At 38.8% G+C, this 19,686-nt stretch overlaps 1 long non-coding RNA gene across 1 annotated transcript; it reads right to left on the bottom strand.

Annotated features, from left to right (window-relative positions):
• Positions 1-15,217: 15,217 nt before the first annotated feature.
• LOC140000931 (uncharacterized) lies at positions 15,218-17,721 on the bottom strand. Its single transcript, XR_011806123.1, has 3 exons — positions 17,580-17,721; positions 16,474-16,530; positions 15,218-15,323 (listed from the first exon to the last, which is right to left on the bottom strand). It is a non-coding gene; the product is annotated as an uncharacterized lncRNA (long non-coding RNA).
• Between the last annotated feature and the right edge of the window lie 1,965 nt (positions 17,722-19,686).

Here is a 19,686-nt window from a genome sequence, read left to right as displayed (position 1 = left end):
TAGTACAGCACGCCTGTTTTAGCCACATAATGGAGAGACCAGCAAAATCTGGTTACTCACTAGGAGGTCTTTGCAAAAAGACAGAAAAAATTGAGGCCAATGCAAAATCTACTTGAAGTTTCCTATCAGAAGCAGCTCTCATCTTAAGTATTTTGAAAAAAAATAACACTGAAATTTGATTGAATGCATTCTAGTTCCACAGCTGATTTCAGATTACTTCAAAGTTCAGTGTTTGAGTTTTACATAGTTCTGTGGTTGAGAGGATGTTGGCCATGTTGGTTTAAATAAACTTCTATACTATTTCCTACTTGTACATTTAAAACTCAGTGCCAAGTTTTTTCCTCCAGATATAGTATTTCAGTATTTTGTGTTGCCAATTTTCACTTTCTTCCATGGTTAGAAATATATATATATATATACACACGAATCATAAATGCATCAAGAAAATGACCTAGCTATACTAACCAAAACTAAGACTTGCTTATAATTTAGTTTGCTTATAATTCTATACAGATTGCCCTTGTGAGAGGGCAGGGACGGCAAGATGTACAACGAAAGGAGGCAGGACAGGAACTAAACAAGTAATTATCTTTGGTGAATCTAAGATTATTTGGAAAGGATCACAAATCCTTGATTCACCCAGTTAAAAACTCCTTTCAACCCACTGCCTAAAAGCAATCCTAGAAATTCTGATCACTATAGTTTACTACCCCAGATGAAGTTACATTAATGCATAACATCAGGGCATAGCTCAAAAGACAGCTTACTTGGGAAGACTGTGTACACTCTGAAGAGACTCAATAGTTAGGTATGATTCACTCTGAGTGACTGCTTTACATTTTTTCTTTATCAGCATGTGAGTAATGACTCCACATTTGGTCAGCATCGACCCGTGCAGAGTATCTCTCAAATCTGTGTTCACCCTAAAACTCCTCGTAAGCATTCACTGTTCTTCTGTCATTAACGTATTGGTTATCTGCTCTTCTGCAGAGACCTGTGATTTGTCCAACTAGTCACAACATGCATCTCAAACATTGACTAATTGAAACGAACAGGTTTCAAAAATCTATTGGACTGTGTATCTAAAATTAACAGCAAAAAGTTAAAAAAAACAGTTCTGAATCCCTGTAAGAGACAGAGATCATCGCTAATAAAAACAGAGTAAAACTTAAACACACGTTCAAGATAAATTCCAGATGAAAGTGTAGAGATGAAAGTGCTAAATAGTGTTGTGTGTATGTGAAACGAGACAAACAAATTCACATACAGTAAACTACCAGAAAAAAAAAAAAAAAAAAAAAACAAAAAAACAATGCTGAACATCCCACCAACACATAATATCTGGTAATAAATATCTGAGGTGGTTGAAGTGAATAGATGTGAATATCCTTCCATGTTCCTCTATATTTATATCACCCATGACAAAGTTTTGTAGATCTTCTAGGCACTACAGCAGGTCAGAGGTCCCCAGTTGTGTTCCAAATCCAGTCCATCAGAAAACAGGAGAGATTCATAATCCGTATACACCTGATGGAGTTGGTTGAGACAGCTGGAATATCTTCCAACTAGGACTTCTGGAGTGATGGGATTATTGTCCTCTCCCTCCTCCCGCCCCCAGTCATATTTATCAAAGTATCTTACACTGTCATGTTTTTTGAGTACTTGCTAAACACTATTTGAAGGTACACAAATTTAAGGAGATAATGACCACTTACCAAAAAATATCTTTATTGGGTATAAAAAACAGTAAATTCCATCAGATGTCAGTAACAAGTATGTATTACAAGTCTTTTACGCTGCGGTATTAATACATGCCTGCAAGTGTTTATACCTATGTTTCTTCTGGGCAATTACCTCCAGTTTTGAAAGAACTTTTCCTATTTACATTTTGTAAAAACCAGCCTGACGTGCCTCATTTCTATGCTAACAAGTCTGTCTACTTTTGCCAGGCCTCCACTTTAAAAGCTTCATTTGAAATGAAATCTACAACAGAAATATAAAAGATAATGTACAAGGACAGCCTATGTTTGCTCAAGAATGCAAGGAGGGGAAGATCATTTAAATGCTTCCCTAGAGCAGGTTAAAAGCACAGCGGAAGACTGCAGATGTAGCCAATTCAATGGCAAACTCATTCTTATATGTTACTGTCCAGAAAGGAATGTATTTCAGTTATTCGGGCTGGAAAATCTAGCCCACAGTTTAGGACTCTGTCTGCCTCCCTGTGCCAAGTGTTAACACTTACATGTTCTTGTTTTTTGGTTATGAAACAGGAATAATAGTTTTTGCCTACTTTTCAAGAACTGGGTAAATTAAAGACTACCAGGTGCTTACATTCAGCTTATAGAGACTACATGATGACTTAAGGTAGCAACAAGCCTGCCTTTTTAGCTGTAGCCTGAAAACAATGACGTAGACTGTGCACTGTTCAGGGATGGATAAGACAGGCTCAGAGTGTATGAGAAAAATCTTGTCCAAGAACACAAAGCAAGCGCCCTTTGCAATTTCATGCAGGAAAGAAGAGTATTTTCCTAGCATTACATTACTTGTTGGTGGTGTTTTTCTGTTATTGTTTTTTAAGTTGTATGCCATTAACATGTGAAAACCTGGCCAGGCAGAACACACCTCTGTTTATGAATATAAGCCCTGAGAATGCTTTATTGAGTTTAGTCCTAAACTTGTATTTGGGTAGCAGAGGACAGTCAGCTTGTCAGAAAGGTCAGCTCCTTACATGTTTTAATGTGTAATTATTTTGCGCTGTTTAGTATTTTGCAAACCATCCTTACAACAATGAAGTATTGCCTTCATTGTAACCTATAGCTCTTAAGCTCCTCAACCTGTTACTCTATATGAAAAAAGGTACTTATTTGGAAACTAAGCATATGCACCGCCTCCATCCTCAGATGAAGATGACTTCAAATTTTGTAATATAAAGGTGTTTCACATCTGAACTCATTCTCATTTCATTCTGTTTCCATGTTCAATGCACAAAGATGGAGCAAATTCAAGCCATACATTACTGCTGATAACTCTAACTAAAAATAGAAGAGCGTAATATATACCAACCTATACCACCTACTGTCTGCCACCTACGCAAAAGGAATTTGCCTGCTCCCAGGCAAACCAATGTTCTGAAGTCAGTGATTTGTCTGGAACTTGATCCAGGTAGCACAGAATATTTCAGACCCCGTGTACATGCATATTGCATGCACAGCGTAATACATACCATGAGATAACAACAATGTAGTGAAACCATAAACGTTACCTTTGTCTTCAGAGATTTCTTGACTGCTCTGTGGGATAAGAGTCTCCTATGTGATTTAGGGGACAGCACATGGCTTGTAGGGACCTAAAACTTGGTGGATTTATGGGTTGTTGAAAGTAGGGTCGGTTGAATGTTCTGATAATGTTTGCTTGTTTGTCTCAATATAGTGGCTGTTCTATGTACTCCATTTTATGGGTAAACAAATCCTCCTAACAGCAGAGATTTATCTTGTTGGAAAGGCTATGTGAGTTTCAGACCATGTCACCTTGAGATGATTGACTTTGCAATTTTTTCCTATATGCACACTTTTAAAATGTTTTTATAAAATTATATATTTTTTAATTATGCTTACATTAAACATTCAAAACCAATTGGTCTCTGATTTACTCGTTTTGTAATTTGACCTAGCAGTTAACCTCCCCTAAATTTTGTGCTTACCTGGTCCCTCAAAGGGCAAGAGGTTGGAAGGAATTGGGTCCTTAGAACTCAGTGGGATCAGGTAGAGATTCTTGACATGTCTGTTGTTATTAGTTACAACACCAAAACAACCACGTCTGATAAAATAGGAGTAGAGAGAGATATAGGCAACTTCTTCTTCTTCTGTGGCAGGATGGAAACGAATCAAACGAATCAAAAACAATTCCTGAAATACAAAATCAAAGTGGAAAAATTCAACCTGTAACACATCAGCAAATAAAATTGTTTTCCACTTTCATCCAATATAGGATGAAAGTCTGGAGCAGCTTTAAACCAAGATTTAAGAAAATACTGTCATTCAATTGGTAATATTAAACCAGAATCAATTTTGTCATTTTCAGAAATACCAACTATTTACGTATCTCACATCAAGCTACACCTCTTTAGGTTCAGAATATTCAAATAATTATGAAAGAAATGGAAAATTCTTAGATTATATTTGCATACTGTGCTTCATTTTTACTAAATCCATAAGGGTTTTAGTAGTAAAATTTATTACATACACTTACTAATAATTTCCTAGTCTTTTAAAATTGAATTTCTATCTTCAGTAACTGAATAAATAGATTGTTTATATTCAATCATTAAAAAACAATAGGTTGTATGAATGTTTAACTACTACACAGGGGAAAGACGATTGGCAGCTCAACAGGCAAACCTGTTTCTTCAATAAATCAAAAATTTCAATGGAATAAGTGGTAGCAGTAGTTTTCTAGGTATGATCGACATCAATATAAATTAGTAACAAGGAAATTCTATCAAAAGCTGCTGTATATTTCTTCCTGGTTTTCCAAAGGATTTTAAGTAAATACCTTACAAAGTGAAGATTTGAGTTTGCCAACATAATCCCAGACTGCCTTCGGTGAGATCTTCCCACCAATATGAATCGTGTCTGGTAAATCCTAAACAAGAAGCATTACATGGTCGTATAAGAAAAGGAAAGAGAGGCTACAGTTTTGAACCAGCACAGATTGCCCCATCCCAGTAGCTTAGGCGATAATACAGTACTATGTTTTACTAAACTTGCACATATACATTCCTAATTTCAGACAGGCTGTTTCCAAAATGCAAGGAGTTCATTATGGCATATTACTGGAAGGCTGGCAGTACACACAAAACAGAAAAAGCACTGCCTGACGAAGATAGCAGTGGAAGGTCAAATACTTTTGTATGCCTATCAGCCGATTCTATTTGTTAGCTTTGCTTTTACAGGGAACCTGTTATATGTAGTATAGCTTTTATCTACGCTTTCAATTTATCTGAAATTTTTGCACCCATATGAATTCTAGTTAGCTTCCTGTCATGATGACAGTGAAACCTGTTTTAGCAAAAACAACAAGAGAGCCACCAACCCTCCTAAGAAAAGACCTAAACTACATGCCTGAAACCCTCAATCACAACAAATACACTTCTTCAGAGAAGTTAAATAACTGCTCAGTTGTTTCATCACAAGCTGTCATACTACCTAATTAGTTGAATGTACACCCTCCCAAAATATAAAAGCAGTTGCATCAAAGTTAATCAAAGGATGATATTTTTAATAAATGGCCAAACTTTTCTAATAGATCACATCAGTGATCCATCCATCTGTTTGTGAGCAGAACAGGGCATCTCTTTCAAAACACATGCTGATGATGCTTCTCGTCAAAAACTGATCTTGCTATTATCAAGCTATTATTCTATGTTAGATACTAACATATATATAAACATATTAACAGACATGAGAATTCTTCACAAATACGTGAGGAATTTTTTTTAAAAGGCTTTCTCTCCTCCCCCCTGCCTCAGGCTACTGTTCCTATTACTAAAGGAGATTACTAAAGGGATGCAATTTTTTTTTTTTTTGTTACACGTCCAATATAACAACATACACAGTGACCCCAGCCTTTCTAACAACAGGAACTGCAATACATTCTAAACGCATAAACATGTCAGTGCTAACCTCACTAAGATAATCAAAGCACCCAGAGACAGGATATGCTTTAGTGATAAATTTGGCCACACTCTGCAGATTAATAAATCCTTTCCAAATGGTGTTGAGGCGAGAGAGGAAGAGAGAAGTATCGCTGCCTTGAGGTGAGCGTGGCTCAGCAACACTGCAAAACAAATCCAAAAGAGAAACGTTATAGAGCACAGTAAGAATGCTTCCTTCTTCTTCTTTTCTTCCCTCCTCTTATTGATCAATTACTTTATTTTAAAAAAGCAAGTAACAGAAGCCTTAGTAAATGCTTTGTTAATGTTTTCCACTTTCATCCAATATAGGATGAAAGTCTGGAGCAGCTTTAAACCAACCCTCACAAACACTTAATATATTTGAATGCACATGCAGATTTAAAGTCAAATATCTTATAAGTTTTATTTATCTGTTAAAACACATTGAAGAATTTTTACTGTCAATATATAACGATGCTCAGAAAATTTTACCAACTAGAGAAGTTAAACAAGGAGATGACGAATTAAAAATTTAAAGTTCAGGTGATCGCATTTAAAGTTGAACATGCCTTTTGATTATTGGCAGGGGAGGGTAAGAAGCAAAGGGGGACAAACAAACTGACCATAGCGAGACCAGAGATTCAGTGGCTTCGCTTACTATTAAATATACACACCTGATATTGGGTGACTGATGAACAGCTAAGTATCTTGGATCTGGTGAGGACAATGGCTTTGTTAATATTGATTTGGGAACAGTCATAACTGGTTTTGACATTTCCTGCTTTGTCTCCCCTGTTAAAACTTCACCAGATGCAGTACCAGAACGCAGGGCTGTCGTCGTAGTACCAGAGGAGCCGCTCATTGGTGTTCTAGGCTCTCGGCCAGAAACTGTTACAGTTGTGACAACTGCACCAGTGCAAGAGGCAGGAAAAGTCGAAGGTTCTTCAGATGAAGAATCTGTGTTGTTATGGCCTTGGGTTGTAGGAATGTAAGTTCTTTCTAAGCTTGACTGGGAAACTGCTTCTGCTGCAGGTGCAACTTCGGTTTCCTCTGTGTTTTCAGAGGCTGCCTCTTTAGCAGGCTCCGCTGCTGCTGATGGTGCAGAACTTTCATATTTTCTCTGAACTTCTGGTTTAGATTTTGACACTGCTTTTTTAGCAGAAGCCATTAATTTTATCTTCTTCGGTGGTAATTCATCTTCAGATGCTGAAATCTGACCTACAAAATTAATTTTAAAGTGTTTTTGATTACTGTTTAACAATGAAAAGGTCTGAAGAGAAAAACAAGTAAGCAAGCAATGCTCTTAATAATTCTTTTACTTCAGACAAAGTCAACACTGTAGATACCTGTACAGATTTTGCAGTTCAGGTCAAAAAGATGGGCTCGATGTTCATTTGTTGTATCCTTCAACATACTGCTAAAAACGTCTAGAGAAGGAGCACTATTTACATTTTGTACAGTTTGGGTTGACTTCTGCTGCTCCTGGAAATGAACAAACACAGAAAACATTCTGGTTGATTGCTAAATTCAATCATAAAAAAATACTTTTGAAACCGTTAATTCCAGTTCTTTAAAAAGATATTAAGGGCTATGCAGAACTACTGCTCTGAGCAGCACTTACAAAAAGATGGAATTTTGAAATATTCTTCCCCTTTTATCATTTGTTTAAGAATATCATGTCAAACAGAGTTCTCAAATAGTATTTGTCCTCATTTCATTTCATGTAATTCCGAAGTAGATACTATCACATTAACTGCTTCCTGAGAATACAGAATTGTAATACTGATCACATTTTTGGGGGGGGAAACAATTGGCTAAGATTTTGCTGTAAACTGAGGCAAAGGTCTGAAAAACACGCATCATCTGATATTTTAGAAGCACATGTGATATATGCCCGATATTAGGTTGTTGCATTCCTTCAAACCAAAAGGAAAATGCTCATAGCACACCTACTAGGTGATATTCTTACAGTTCATTGAAACAACCTGCATTTCTGATACAAAATTTGAGGCCCTAGTTAGCATTTATCTCCCTTGGCACCTCCATGCTAAAGCAATAGCTAATACTTATATCAGAATCAGACACCGGGGGAGAATCTTCCATATTTACATCTGGCACTTGTTCCCGTTTTACAGCTGCTTTCTTGATCTCGTGTGATTTGTTTCTTGACTCTAACATCTGAGAGAAACAAAAACACTTTAGTAACAAGTCTGCATACTGATTTTATAATTTTATTTTGTATTTTCTTATCAGTTGGCTAGTGGAAGAGAAAAAGCTTACGTTATTCATATTTCATTAGGAAGAAAACAATATATTAATTATGGGTGGTAAGGGCTGGTGAAGTTACTGGTAGTTCATATCTAAGGACACACTGGAGAATCGTATTGCTTACCGCTTTGGCTGGTTTCTCCTTCCATACAGACAGTTCTTTAGATAAAAGTTCTTCGGGTTTCATTCTCACTAGTTTTGACACTGAGATTTCTCCACGAAGAACACGATGAAAAAGTCCCTAAAAAAAAAAAAAAAAAAAACACACTTTGTTGCCATGCTGAATAACTTAAGCAACTAACATGATTTGCAGTGCTGGACTGTCAAAACCCTTTCAGGTTTCTTAATTCCCTATTAAAAATGCCAGTTAATCTTAAGAAAACTTAGCACGGTGCAGCAACCAGAAACTAATGATGAAATCATCATGAAGTATGAATTTTCCACATTACCATAAAATAGACTATCAATTCTACTGAACAGGAATTTTGAGAGATGAACTGCCACTCCTGTTTCATATCTATAGTAGAATTTTTTTAAAAAAAATTACGTTGTCTAGTCACTATTCCCATCTGCACCAGCTTCTTTTTCCTTTAAAAGATAAATTATCATGTACACAAGTGGTCTCCCATACAAACCACAGAACGTCACAGAAGAAAAACATTTATTTTTTTTCTAAGAATGCCATTCAATAAACAAATATTTCACTACAAAGGCCAATCTTAATAAATACACGCGATCCAACTGGACTTCCATTCCAACTGGATTATTTAATATTTGAATGGCTTTAAAACAATTTTTAGAGCATAATTCATAAGTCTCTCTCTTGAAACTACATATTGATGTATTATTTAAAAAACAGAATATATTTCAGTACGTTTACTGTTTAAGTAAATTCCAAACCTGGTTTTTTGGGTCCTTGAGATTGAACATGATGCTGCGGTATTTACTCTTGTATCGGTTGTCCGTAACTTGAAACAAATTAAACATCTCCTTTTCAATATTGAGTGCTACTTTCCCTACTTCACTCTCTGTCATGACCAGATCATCACTATCATTGACTCTGTCAAAAACAAGAAAGGGTATGCGCATTTACGTTAGGCACAAATTCTTCAGGCAGCATTCATAAAAACAAAATTTTCAGAGGAAGGAGTTAACCACGCTTTTATTCACTCAGTGAGGACTTCCTTAAAACACATTTCAAAGCCAAAGTCTATCTCAGGACCTCAAAATGTCAACAATGGCAACCTTTTGCTACTGTCTACAGAAGACCACGGAAGACAGCCTTAACGAACTGAAGCCAGGTCAGTCCTTACAAATACTCCTACTCATGACACTGCAATTAGTTTTTTGTTGTTGTTTTTTGTCATGAGCTACTGAGGGAGCTAAAACACTTCAGTTTTAATCTTAGACCCTCCACTGTGAACAGCATTTCTATTTCAGAGACACTACCAGAGCACAGTGGCCTAAGTCTTGACAGCTGACAAGAGCTTTAATATTTGTGGGACAATGTTTCAGCTTTTTTTTTTTTTTTTTTTTTTTTTTTTAAAAAAAAATAGTAATACAGTTGCTAACTTTGGGAGAAGAAGGAACCTCTGCCTCAGCAAGCCCTTCCAACCTTTCACTGTGATATTCCCTACACTATGCGTCGTACAACCCCTACATCTCCAAACACCACCATTGCCAGATATCAGCTTCAGGTCACCTGCATTATAAACATCTCTATGCTGTGATTTAATTCTTCAACTGTAATTGTCTCTCACTACAAATGGGATAGTGACTTTTTTTTAAAGGCTTTTTCACATGCCCAATTATTTGGCATCAGATTTTTTATTTTTAATAAAGCTCTAATGCTAAAAATACTTGTAGTAATTTCTAGCACAAATTAAATCCCTTAGTATCACTTAGCAAGAAAGAAACAAAACTCTGCAGGCTAACCCTTTACTTCTAGTTGTAGTTTCCTATATAAAATAAGTGCTTTGAATTCTCACCCACCTCTTCCATAACATTTCTTTTAGGGACTGACGAATATGTTGTCGAATCTGTGAGTTGGGCTGCGACTGGATAGGGCTAGCTTGTGTTTTTGCTTGTCTACTTCCAGATGCAGTAGAAACGGAAGACAGCGAAGGCCTTTTGAGTCCTCCAGCCAAACTGGATGCAGCTAGTTTTTTGGAAACTGGCGAGTCATGAGAAGAAGCTGCTTGTTTTGAAGGAACGCCACCTGTTGAAGGCCATGGTTTCTTGGGAATTTCACCTTTGAAACTCCCAGCAGGTTTAAGCGTCTGCTTCATTAGTGATGTGCTAGACATGGAAGGGGACTTCTTTGGAGAAAAATTTTTAGTGAGGGAAGATGCATGTTTCTCCACCATAGATGCTGAAGCAATAGCTTTCTTTGATGCCCCTATAAACTCTGTCGCTTTATCTTTTTTTCTCTTCTCTTCCTTTTGAGCTGTTAAAACAAAGAAGAAAATGCAGTATTAAATGCTTAACATTATAACTTCCTGTTTATGAAGACCAGCTGCCAACCTATAAGGAAGTCTGTGAAATACCTCTGGAGAACTACCAAGTATATAATTTAAGCCATTCATTTTTAAAGCCTTTTTAAAGCCTTTTTAAAAAATGTGTAAAAGTTGACTTTTTTAAGAAGAAATTTGCCTTTGATCCTGCAGAGAGCACTTCTCAGAGACTGTCCGAAGAGTTTAAAAGAGTTGCATTTTGGTTGTAAAGGTTGAAAATCTCAGTCACAAGCTATGCAAGAAAATTAAAAAAAAAAAAAAAAGACACCACCTTCAAAGATTCCTGAGTTGGACTTCATGATTAAGCTTCAAAACAAACAAACAAACAAACAAACAAACATTTTCACAAAGTCTTTAAAAAAAAAAAAAAAAGCAACACAACCCATATCTCACATTTAAGCAGAAATCCTCGCTCCAAACTTTCTACTTTAAGGAGCAAGCAAAGAGAGTCAAGTTAAACAACAAATCAATTGCTTAAAATTTTAAATATACGTTCAAGCCATTTGGTTGCTAGTATGAGTATCACACTGTCGCTATAAACTATCAGATCTTCTCATTTACTTTCCAGTTAAACTCTAGATTTAATACTATAATATTTAATAATTAAATATTAAAACCATTGCTCAAACTGCGGCTATTTAATTCCCACCAACTATTCCATTCACAATATCCAAAACTGCCATTTAATGTTTTTTCTAACATCAATATATTGACAATACACATAATGCACAAGAAAATTTACAAATTACAAGCGAAGACTCCATATACTGAAGTTATAATTGCACAGGACTTTAAAAACAAGCATTTCTGTAGGTTGCATTTCACCTGTCCACATTTTGGCACTGACGGGAACAATTCAGCAAAACGTAATAAGCCAAAACACACTCTCCATCCAGCAAACGTGATGTGCTCCACTTCAGTTTGCCAGAAGTCTCGTTTACAGGACATCAGAGTTACCGTGGGCAGAGTTACCGTGACACATTCGTTGTGACAGCACAAAGGTTCCGAGGGAAACCAAGAAACAACTCCTGAGATGAAGTTGTTCTGATTAGAAAAGCTAAAGTTACTTCCCCAAAAGTCTTTTTTCTCCTCATAAATCTGCATTTGACTACTGACCAGTTTGTGATTTCTTAATTTTTTCATTATTATCTGATGTTTTTAGCTAGCAAGGTTTTGTAATCAGAATTAGTCCCACAGCCCCATCTGCAGAGAGCTATGTGCTTCCCGGGAAGGATGCAGAAATTTAACTTTGGTTAATTTCACCACAAACCAAATGGACCCTTTTGGTCTTCCATACCTGCTACAGTGAGAGCAGACATTATCAGGAAGGGTCTAACAACCGATTTTTCTCAGACTTGAGGGGGACAAAGGTAGGGAGCACCCTTCTGAAGCCCAGTTCGCCCAGTTCAAGAAATCCTATAACAGCATACTGTTTGAATAGAAATACACCTCAGAAAGGGGAAGATTTGGATTACCTGAGAAACAATGTCACTACTCATTTCTGAGTGAAACAGCCTTCCCACCTTTGCCGGTCGTTAAATTCTGTTAGACGCTGAGCGTTTGTAGTAGGCACCTCCAGCAGAACGCAAGCTTGTAACGAGCTGCACTACACTGCCTCTTACTGCCAGCATGTTTCACCACCAATACACAAGCTGGTGGTTAAGATGAACCATAAAACCGATGCTGTACCTGAATTTTCATAAGGCTAGGCAGAGAAGCAGGTGCTAAACGTTGCCTGGAATACAAAGTGAAGAGGAGGATGCAGAAGCACTAGCTATGTGGATCCACTGTGAGTGGATGCCTTGCTAAAGGTTTCTGAGTGAAAGTTATCTGAAGTGTAAGATGAAACACACTACATTAAATCATTCCAAAGAGCGTGAAGATCTTACTAGAGATTATACTTCTTGTTCACCCACTGTTCCCGTACTTTTCCCTAGGGACTGGTCTCAAGTACTGACAAACTGAACACAAACCCAGGGGGATGTTGAGCTGGACTCACACGGACTTCTCTTCTGTTTCTATTATCTCCCAAAGCCTACCCCACTAACCTTACACTATCCGTCAGGAGGCATTGAGCTATCCCAGGAAGGAGAACAGGGATCAGAAACTATCAGTGACATTTTCAGTTTGGTCTAATGAGGCACCTGGAACTTAATACACTGAGGTAAAAAGCTGAACTACTTTGAATGAACAGTCTTGAAAAGCTAGAAGATGAATATCCAAAATATGCGTACAATAAGGTTGTGAGAATTTCTCTACTTCTGGTTCCTGGTTTATCTTCTGCCCAGACTTGTCTCTTCAGGCCGGTGGGACAGCGCACCTCTGTCTCACTACGGAGCGGCAGGACAGCACAGCTCAGGGTTCAAAATGACCACAGTACAATTCGGTCCTCGGTGCTATGATTTTAGTTCTTTTGGGTTGCAGCAGAAGTACAAAACATGAAATACTAAGCTTACATTCCATACTTACAGTTTTATCATCTGTTCAAATTAGTTAACAAGCACGCTGATAGAACTAAGAACAGCAGTTAAGATATTGTGTATATAAAAAATATATCCGTGCCCCAAACCTTCCTGTGTTCCAACGGCTATATCATGGTAAAACTATATACATGTAAAATAAATAAATAAATGGCACTAGCACAAAGGTAGATTGAAGTTCCCAGGGTTGATAGGCAGCAGCATCAGTATGGGTTCAAGAAGAAAGATGCACAAGCATCCTTTATTCTGCCAGTTCACGTCATGGCTATTTTGAAATGTTTCTACAGTAGAGCACAGAACTCAATGCTTCTTTAGCCAACAGAAAATGAGCAGATATTTCAGCCTCATGGAAGTCTAACAGTCTCACAAACTAAAATACTACTTTATAATTACAACTGTCTACCTAACGACTTGCTGGCAGGGATTCTGCATGTAGTAAAAGATACCTACACTACATAGGCTATTCGGTGTTTCAGAACACCTGTGAAGTACTTTCTCAAATCTGCAGGACACCTCACTACATTTGAAGGATAGTGAAGTGGTGTGTGTGTTTTGACAAAGTATTGAAGGTACTTACATCCTACATATGTTAACAACCTCATCTTAAAAAAAAAAAAAGAAAACACCCTCATATCCCATTTTGACTATGACAAAATGGATAGGCCCTGACAGATTTTTTTGGTTTACTGACAGGATTAGTGTGCTGCCAGACAATCCAGCTGCACCAACTCACGCTGTCCTTGCACAGCTCTTGTATCCAATGCACAGGAGGGCAGGAGCACACAGCTGAGCGCGGGGAAGGAGCAGGACTGTTGGCGTTAGGTCAGAGGTTGGACTCGATGATCTTGAGGTCTCTTCCAACCTAGATATTCTGTGATTCTGTGATTCTGGCAGCAGCTCACCAGTCCATTGCCTCAGCTGCAAGGCGAGCATGCCCCCCAGCCAGCACCATCTTCTGATGGGCGCTGTTTCTGGTGCGCGTTTGGAAAAGTTACCAGAAGTGAGTACTCTTTTCAGAGAGCAGTATGCCAACACAGGAGGGTCCCCGCCGCCCCTTCAGCCCACCCTAGCGCTGAGGGGACCGAAGGCTCCCCCCGGGCAGCTCCAACCCCGCAAGGCCTACCGAGGAGCCGCCTCCAACAGCCGCTCCACCGCCCCCCTCCCTGCGCCCTGAGGGCGGCTTCGCCAACCGCCATGAGGGGGCGGCTCGGCCCCTCGCCGTCCTGCCGGGCACCATCGGGCTCCGAGCCCCGCAGGGACGGGTGCTGAGCCCTCCTTGCTGGTCCCGGCTTCGAGGGCTTTGCGTTTTGTTTCAGTTTAGGCTGTGGAGAACGCGGCGGGGTGGGCGCGGAGAGCGCGGTCCGTGAAGGAACGGCGAGGGGAAGGAAGGGGGGCGCTGAGGGGAGGAAGGGCTGCAGAGGTTTTAAGTTTATTGTTTGGTGTTTTTTTGGTTTTTTTTTTTGCTTTTTTTCCGCGTCAAGCGTCCCCATTCGATGCGAATGGTGCAGGAATGCATCGCCTAACACGAGTCGGAGAACCTCAAAGCCTTCGCTGAGGGAACTGCAGCCGCAGAGCAGGCAGCAGAGCTCAGCTGCTGAGCACAACGAGGCTCGCTCATCTCGGCGGCTGTGTGGCCTCAGCCGCTCCCGGTGCCTAAAAATAAAGCCAAAATAAAAATAAAAGTAAAAAAAAAAAAGCCGTATGGGAGCTCAGCGGCCCCGGCCGGGGCTACGCACACGGTCCCGGGGCTGCCTCAGCTGCCCACCCGCGCACCAGCCATCAGGAGGGGAAATCGTGGGAGGAAAAAAAGCCACGATGTTTTGAAATTAACACGTGTGTTTTGTTTCTCTGTCGCAGGGTGCTCTCTCCTCCCTTTCTGCCTTCCCCCCCCCCCCGAGGAGCACGTCTCCGCAGCACTGGAGGCAGGAGCTTGCTACACGCAGGTACGGTGGAGGTAAACGCCTTGGTAATGCACCTGTGTGTAAAAACTTACACGGTCGGTGTGTAAACCGACTCAAAAGCCCCTTTCCAGTCTTCTGGAGTTGTCAAGTGGTATTACCGCATCATGCCATGAAAATGAGCGAGGTGCATTTACGGTTCCTTAACGGTGAACAGATTCTCCAAACTAATCTGTGATAAAAGAGCATTTCCTATAAGGAAAAATAAAACTATATATTGCTTGACACTCACAAAGGATAGTTATTCTACCTGTGATTATTCTTTTATTTGCTAACGAGGAACATAACATTGCACAATTAGGCTTTTAATCAGTGCCTTACCTGCTCCTGTGGTTGTCACTTCTGGTTTTGTTGGAGGTATGAAAGGAGGCCAGTGTGGCGGGTGCTTCTGGACCAGCTCAAACGTCCGTAGACTCTGCTGCTTTAGAATCTCCTGAGGACAGAATGCTTTCATTTTAAAAGCTGGCTCGGGGGACGCTTCAAACACAAAACGTGTCTGCTTAATTGAAAGTGTTTTTTAATTACGCATGTCCATCAGGAAAAAAAAGTCTTTATACAGACATACTGTGAAATCCAAGCACCATGGTCTCTGTAATACATCCCTAGTTAAAACACATCTGGAAGACAGATCTCTTGAACTGTACTACAAATTATCAGTCTTATCATCTTTTGATATCAGCTTTGATATCTGCAAACCTGTAATTTTGTTTACAGGTAGCAAGCACACTAGGAATGTACAATATTTTCTGCTTTTTAAAAGGAAGTTGCTTGCATAGAACTCTCCTCAAGTTTTCTGTTGATCAATAGCACAAAAGACAGATCTATCAGCTCCTCCAAAGGGGAAAAAAAAAAAAAACGCATCAGATTTTGAAGGACAGGTTTTGGTCAGGAAAATAGGTGTTCGTGAAGCCAAACGCTATTCCTCTTCAAAGAGAAGTTACCTTCTGTCCTGTATTTCAGTTATTTACAAACTGTTTTCCTTAGATGATTTTTTTTTTTTTTTTAAATAAATGCCCTTAGAGGTTGATGGTACTTTACATTCAGACGTCTGGTGCTTAGCTTAACAGCTGCATGCAGAAACATCCTCAAGTCTGTTTCCTGTGGCAGCCAGCACCTTCTGTTCTCCCTAGATCAGCAGGAGCTAGAGGCCTGCAGCACTTACAGAATCAGATCTTTAAGATAGCAGGGACTAACAGTCATAATTAGAACACGCAATCTATTATGTCAAACAATAAAAAAGGATCAGGAAGCAAATCATTGATACATCACTACAATATGGCAGTTAAACCTTAGTCATTTAGTGAGAATTAGAAGTTAAAAGCAAGTGTCACCCAGTAACACCTTCAAGTGTGGATGTTTACACCCATTTTCCAACTGGCAGGGTTTGTGGCTGGTAAAGTGCTGAACAATTTCCAATTAGCAATTCAGTAGTATTGCCTTACCCTGATGCTTTAATGCATTCTTCTCCATGGCTCATACAATTTGTATACAAAGGAAAATGCAAAGGAAAATTTTACAAAAAACAAACAATAAAAAACAGACTTTATAAAGAACAAATCGAGATGCTAAGTTCCCACTCTTACCTTTTGTACAAGACTACACCGGTTATCAAAATCACATTCTTCTTTGCAAAAGAAGCCCTTAGGGGAAAAAACAAACACACAGAGTTTTACCTTTGCAGATGGTAGGTATGTGGTACCAGCAGGTAAGGCGGTTTGACCTCTGATACAGTAATGCCCTGTACGATCAGTAGATATAAGACTCCAAATATGTGGCAGCTCTAGGGAGAGAACCCACGGGGAGAACAAGGCCCTGCAAACCCCTAACGAAATAGTCAAGCAAAAAATAGCAGCAGCTCCTGTGTGCTCCTCCATGGAGCGCCACCCAGTTCCTACAGTCCAGGTATCAGCAGAAGCTGAAAACTTGTAGATGATGGACCACCTAAGGAACATTTCCATTCTGGTATCTATACTGAAAATATTTGCTCTTCATTATGATTTTGTCTGTCTCGTTGCATCATGCCACATTTTGCACAGTTACGTAGTTAAGTATTAAAACAAAACAAAACAAAAAAACTTTCTAAAAAGCAGCAGTATTAAAAAACAGGTATGTGAATGAATGACAGATACCGGTATCTTTACAGATTGTTTAAAGCTTTAGAAACACATCCCACTGGTGACAACTGCCAATCACCCAATCACAGGATACTGGCATGGGATCAGATCCAATTTTTTCAAATACTACAGTAGCCCCATGACATTTTGGGTGAATTACAAATAATACATTTGTATTTGTAATTTGGGGTGAAATACAATAATTCCACTTAAACATTTTCAACTTATGATAGAAAGTAAGTTTAAGTAACTTGTCTAGAGGTGACCAAACATAAAGTAGTGATAGAATAAAACACATAAACCTGTTTCAGTTCCTTGCTCTGACCATTATAATGCCTCTTGAAAGAAGTAAAAGCTGCTCAGTAAAGAAAACAAAGCGAGCTCCTACAGTACAGACAGCTCCCCACTTGCCCTAAGAGTCTCCATGTAGTTATGTACAAACTACTATGTGTTGATCACAGAAGACAGCTTTGTGATCTTGGTTCTGTTCAAGGAGATGCATTGCTGCCCTTACCAATGTAGAGAGACATTACTTTGAGATAAAGTACATGCATTCAAGATTTCCTGACACTTACTAAAGCTACTGAAGGGTCCAAATTCATGATCTTCATTCTATGTGGGGCTTCCTGGCAGTGGAAACTCTCATCGTCAACCATGCCATTTTCTTCTGAATCTACAAAGCTTTGAGTGGTGTGAGGGTCCAGATAGATCAGCTCATTGCCTGGATGGGTAAAAGCCGTATGTTAAAAATAAGCAAGTGACATTAATAAGCACTTGGTCCAGAACTGTAAAATAGAAATTAGATTGCCATCGCAGTCAGTATAATCTAGACTTTCCAGCTAGGGATTCTTTAAGAGAATCGGAAGGTTTAGACACAGCGTTTCCCACAGGGTATTTAGTATAACTTCCTATTGTCACCTATTACTGTAATTTTTTGGTTGGTTATGTTCTATCTTTGTCACATACTTTTATTTTTCCATGTGAGATCCAGTACTTTTTTTTTTTTTTTTTTTAAATCTCAAGTGTTGTAAACACTAACATTTGACAGATTAAAAGGTACAGGATGTTCACAGATGCAATCTGTAATCCCATTAGGCATTCATTCAGAAATTGGAACAAAAAAGCCTAACTAAAACAGGTTAGGTTTTACAAAAGGACAAAATAGGGTTGCAAAATTTTGGCCCAAAGTGGGGTGAAATCTGAAGGAATGCATTTTAAATTAATTAGAGCAATACTTAATAACAGAAGGTATGCAAAAGGTGAAAAAGATACTGCTATCAGAAACAGTTTTGAAATACAAGAAAATAAAAGTGACATTTGACCAATACACTTGTCAAATGCTATCAGCTATTCTCAGTATGTTGCTCTTGTTGATGTCATCACTTATTTTTACACCTAGCTTTGCTGTTAACTTTCTGCTCCTGTTAAGGATCATCTCATACTGTTTCTAAACTCTTTTAGATATGCTTCTTCATTTATTTTATTCTATTCTCATCTTTCTTTACTTCTAGAGGTTCACGCTTAGACCCCTTACTATTTCCCCTTCAAAAAATGTTCTCTTTTGATCATCTGCACATTTGGAATAAGTTTCTTTTTTCCTTACCTAAAAATCCTATGAAATAAAAGGCATTATTTGGTTTCCCTCCTAATGCTCCCAAAGACTGTGGCATCTTAAAGCATTCCTAGGAGTTCAAAAGGAATAAAGGAAATTGTCATTCATTTCTTTACTGACATCACAGATACCCAAACTTATTTGACAGTAACGAGCAATGAATTGAAAGAAAACCTTACTTTAAATGCATCAATATATACGGGATTTATGTGATTTATCCCTAGTCGTAGAGGTATAATAAGCAAGAGGGCTTTCCAGCCTGTGCAGAGTCCTCCTGCCTTCTTGCTTCGGCCAAGAGCACTTCTGTGCAAATGTGCACTGCTGTGGGACGCGCTGCTGCTCTGAGGAGGGGACCAGCACGTTTTTTCTGCGGGAATAAAACTAGAAATCAGTCAACGCACAGAGGAACACAAAGCAGATCTTCCTCTCAGTAGTGAATTAAGCTAGTTTGCCAGGGATCTTTATAGGGCACCCAAGACAAAACGAGCCGGGCATGGCAATTACAGCTATTTAGTAGAAGTAATTCTAGCAGACAGTATGTGCTGGCACGTCCAAGTGAGACGTTAGATCAATGATTGGGGGATGACAATTTAAGACTGCAGTGACATGTCCTATTAATGTTATTAATAGTGTCAAGCTTTGCCTATAAAACGCCAGAGAAATGAAATGGCAGCAATGATAACAGTAGAAATTCTTCAAGGAGCTCTTCACATCCAGTGATGTGAGCACGAAGTTGGCATCAGGGATCAAAAAAACACAACTGAGTTTGTATGTCCTTCTTCCCTCTTCTTACCCTTGCAAGACAAACCCATGCCCCCCCAAGTATTTGTTCATGTTTAGATACATGCTGGCAAATGGAGTCAAATCAGAAACTGTTACCAGAAAACTGATGAGGTGTCACTTCCTGATGTCTTCAATGACCACCGTATTGCCCATAGATACATAAACTGCTAATGAATTCCATTCATCAAATAAAGCAAGCTTCCTAGAAAACATTAAGGTACTAATTAATATAAACTAGTTGGATCAAAAGGGTAGCTTTACACTCAGAACCATTTATTTATTTATTT

This window comes from Anas platyrhynchos, chromosome 35, assembly GCF_047663525.1.
Source record: "Anas platyrhynchos isolate ZD024472 breed Pekin duck chromosome 35, IASCAAS_PekinDuck_T2T, whole genome shotgun sequence".
NCBI classification, from domain to species: Eukaryota; Metazoa; Chordata; class Aves; order Anseriformes; family Anatidae; genus Anas; species Anas platyrhynchos.
The sequence above is the reverse complement of the archived record's forward strand: the minus strand, read 5'-3'. Positions and strand labels throughout refer to the sequence as shown.